We start from the raw sequence: 4,319 nt of genomic DNA, 5'->3' as shown, positions 1-4,319 counted from the left end.
CCGGGACGACTCCGAGGGGGAAGACGGGGGGTTTTTTAGGACGCTCCTGGACGACCCCGAAAAGGTAGCGTCTGATAGCAGATAAGAACCGTGTTTCCCCGGACGACTCCGAGGGGGAAACCGGGAGAATTAGGACGCCCCTGGACGACCCCGAAAAGGTGGCGTCTGATAGCAGATAAGAAGGAAAGATAGGAAAGTCCGGCTGTCGTGGGGTACTTTTTACCACCCCCCTCCCAATGTGTCTACTTCAAACCCATACTCACGTTCGCAGATGTCCCCCGTGGATCCCGGGATCCTTTCTCTTTAGCCGGCTTGACCTCGCCTTTGCTCCCCCTGGTTGGGCTTTTGGTGACGATTGATTACCGCCCGCAAAGAGGAGGCAGGGAGAGGAAAAAGGATCCCTGGGCTAAGGTTGCCCAGTGGCGCCTGATCCCTTCCATCTCCCCCCTCACCTTCACAGGAGGACCAAGTGTCCCTGAGCATGGTCGCCAAACTGTTGCCGGAAAAATCCGAGGGCTCCCTTGGACAAAAAGTAAAGACACCAACCAGAGTAAATTGGAGCAAATCAGCAGCCTGTAGGCTTGGCCTTTATTGTACTGTTGCAGCAGGGTGTTCCCCTCACTCGCAGGAGAGAGGAAAGACCCAGAACAATGGTGTGCAAGACCTTATAAAAACTTTTGAAATTCCCCTCCTCTAGGTCAAGCCCACCCCCCAAAACATCATGCATACATCACAGAAAGGAGGGGTTGAGGGAGGAGTTGTGGTGGTAACCTGAGTGTCCTGTCACCTGGCTGGTTCCTCCTTTCCCTCTCCCCAGGAGTACTTTCCAGGTGACAAAGGGGAGATTGCAGTTTCCTGCCCCCTGAGGGGAAATCCAATCACTGTTCTTTTGTTATAGTCCAGGTTGAATCCACTCGTGTATGCAGGGTTGATGGTTTTCTGTCTGAAACCATCAGGGTTGGCATAGCAACTGGGCAGGGCTCCTGTGGATGTGCTGGAATGTTCAAGGGATTATGGCTGGCCTGTATCAAACCTTCCCCATTTTGTAGTCCTTCCTTCATGGAGTAAAATAAAAGTGGAACAGTGCAAATCTGATGTATGGTTGATTTTCTATGAATTTATAACAGAAGTGTAGCGTATGTAGTGTGTGAGTGTGAGTGTGTGTGAAGTCTGTACAAACTGAATGATGGGGGGGGGTTTCCTGCTACAAACCTAAGACCCATGGGCCGGATGCAGCCCAATGGCCTTCTCAATCCGGCCTGCGGACGGTCCAGGAATCAGCGTGTTTTTACATGAGTAGAATGTGTCCTTTTGTTTAAAATGCATCTCTGGGTTATTTGTGGGGCATAGGAATTCATTCATCCCCCCCCCAACTGTTAACGGAGAAAACTAAGGGCTCCCTTGGACACACAAAAAAAGGACACCAGCCAGGAATAGCAGAGCAAAACAGCAGCCAGTAGGCTTGGTCTTTATTGAAGACTGTCGTGACAGGACTCCCACCTGCCACAAGCTGGAACAAGATGGAAGCCCCGAACAAAAGAACTTTTATTAGCTACTAATCCCCCACGCTACACCCCTAAGATTACATCATGACCACATCATGACCACATCATTGACACATCACAAAGAGGAGGGGTTCAGAGAGGAGTTGTGGTGGTAACCTGAGTGTCTTGTCACCTGTCCGGTTCCTCCTTTCCCCCTCCCCATGATTACAAAGAGGAGTTCACTGTTTCCTGTGCCCAGAGGGAAGGGCTGGTCACTGTCCTGTGTTTCAGTCTGTACTGAATCCACTTCCATAGGCAGGTCCTTTGTGAGTGGAATGATCTTCTGTCTAGGACCATCAAGGTTGTCATGCCAACTGGGTAGGGCTCCCTGCGGACGTGTTGGCTGCCTTGTGTCAAGTCTCCGCCCTTTGATAGTCCTTCCTTCATGGTGTAAAATAAAAGTGGAACGGTACAGATCCGATGTACGGGTGATTTTCTATGAATTTTTAACATAAGCGTCGCGTATGTCGTGTGTGAGGGATGGTGGACCGGCTCCCTGCTGGAAACGTTTGCTGACCCCTGTGTTAGGTGGTCACAGAATCATGGAGCTGGAAGGGGCCTCAAGGGTCATCTAGCCCAGTCCCTGAAATGCAGGGATCTTTTGCCCAATGTGGGGCTCCACCAGGAGGCAACGAAGAAGATGAATGGGAGGGGGCTGTGGGGAGTGGGAAGGGGGTCAGGTAGCAGGCAAGAGAGTTTGAAGGGAGGCTGCCTGGCTGCCCCCCACAGAAAAAGGGGAAGAGAAGGGGAGCCAGAGATGCAGGATCAGGCCTCTTGCAGGCCCACACCTTCTGCTTCCACAGGGAGGAGTCCGGGGTGGTGGGCTTGGCTGTCCCACCTCATGCAGCTGCAGCTGCGAAGGGGAGGCCAGTCTTGGTGCCAGCCAAGGACACCCGCGGACGAGGAAAGTGGGCCAAGGACCCAGCCAGCGCCACCCATCCCCATCCTGCTGAACAAGGAAGGAATAGAAATCAATCCCGATTAGCTTGGCAGCAGAGCGGCTGCAGAGGCAGCAGCCCAGCCCTTGCCGATGCCTGGCATGCAGCCAGAGGGCACCGGGGTCAGGGCACCTGCCGCCTTCCCTGGGAATAAGGGCAGTGGGGTCCCTGCCTGCTCCAATCCGCCAGCCAGCCAGGATTGACTTGCCCAAGTGCAAGAGGGGAGCTGAGCTCACAACCACCTCCTGGAGAGGGAGAGGGCTCTGCTTCAGAGTAACCCCCCCCCCCAAGCAGGGCAAGAGCAGCCTGCAGAACCCTCCAGGCCAGGAGGACACAGGTCCACCTCCTCACCAGACCAGCCGCGAGGCGAACAAGGCCCTGGCAAAGCGCAGGAGTCTTTTCTGGGGCCTGATGTGGCGAGCTCAGCCAGCTGGAAACATCCGTTCTGGCAGGCCCAGGACTCCGATTCAGGTGAACTTGCTGCAGCACCAGGAACGGAAGCAGAGAGCCAAACGGGATTTACCTTGAAATCAAGGCACAGGAGGAGCCTAGCAGCAGCAGGATCAGGCCAATGGGTTCGGGTCCTCCTCACAGTGGCCGGCCAGAGGGAAGTGCACAAGGGGGGCCTGAGCCCACCCGAGACCCCCAGAAACTGGAGGCAGAGCACAGCTGTTGGGGATAGCAGCCTTGCCCTCCCCATGGATTTGCCTTAATCCTCTTTTGAAGTCATTGGGCGTCACCGCCTCCTGTGGGAGGGAGTTCCACAGTTCAGCTACGCACTGCATGAAGAAGTTCTTCCATTTGTTTGTCCCCAATCTCCCAACGTTCAGGACTAGAATTTGGGATGCCAGCAGGCCCAGCACTGGCAGCAGCAGCAAGCAGCTCTGGCTCTCCCAGTGCCACCCATGGCCAGCCCACCACTGCCCTTCCCTGACCTGCAGGTTCCGGATCGTGGGCTCTACTGGTCAAAACGGGAGTCTCAGCGATTGCCCTCTCCCACCAGAAACAAACCAGGACTGTTCCAAGAAAACACAAGAGGCAAAAAGGAGCCTTAGGCCCTGGTGGGATGCCCCTGCCCCCTTACTCACTTGTGATTGGCCAAGCGGATAGCCAGCCAATGAGGATTTTTTTAAAAAACAAATTATTCCTTCTCTTCATGCTGTGGCCCCCCATTTACACAATTTTCACCTGTGCCCCCCATGGAATATCCTGGGGGCTCTAGGGGGCCATATGCCCCCCGGTTGGCAAACACTGATGACCCTCCAGGGTCCCTTCCAACTCTGCAATTGGACAAAAACAAAGACACCAACCAGGATAACTTGGAGCAAAACAGTAGCCTGTAGGCTTGGCCTTTACTGAACTGTTGCAACAGGGCGCTCCCCTCACTTGCAGGAGAGAGGAAGGACCCAGAAAAATGGTGTGCAAGACCTTATAAAGACCTTTGAAATTGCCACCCTGTAGATCAAGACCACCCCCAGAAACATCATACATACATCACAGAAGGGGTGTAACCTAAGACCACCCCTCAGATACATACATGACAGAAAGGAGGGGTTGAGGGAGGAGTTGTGGTGGTAACCTGAGTGTCCGGTCACCTGGCTGGTTCCCCCTTTCCCCCTCCCCATGAGTACTTTCCAGGTGACAGAGGGGAGTTTGCAGTTTCCTGCCCCCAGAGGTAAGAGCTGATTATTGTCCTTTGTTCCAGTCTGTGCTGAATCCACTCCCATATGCAAGTTCTTTGTGATCTTGATGGTCTTCTGTCTAGGACCATCAGGGTTGGCATAGCAACTGGGCAGGGCTCCTGTGTATGTGCTGGTATGCTCAAGGGATTATGGCT

The 4,319-nt window shown here is 54.1% G+C and overlaps 1 long non-coding RNA gene across 1 annotated transcript; it reads right to left on the bottom strand.

Annotated features, from left to right (window-relative positions):
* Window positions 1–302: 302 nt before the first annotated feature.
* Window positions 303–4,319, bottom strand: LOC310685119. The gene is made up of 3 exons (XR_014515082.1): window positions 3,762–4,319; window positions 1,375–1,396; window positions 303–493 (listed from the first exon to the last, which is right to left on the bottom strand). It is a non-coding gene; the product is annotated as an uncharacterized lncRNA (long non-coding RNA).

This window comes from Podarcis tiliguerta, assembly GCF_965153285.1.
Source record: "Podarcis tiliguerta genome assembly, chromosome: 9".
NCBI classification, from domain to species: Eukaryota; Metazoa; Chordata; class Lepidosauria; order Squamata; family Lacertidae; genus Podarcis; species Podarcis tiliguerta.
The sequence above is the reverse complement of the archived record's forward strand: the minus strand, read 5'-3'. Positions and strand labels throughout refer to the sequence as shown.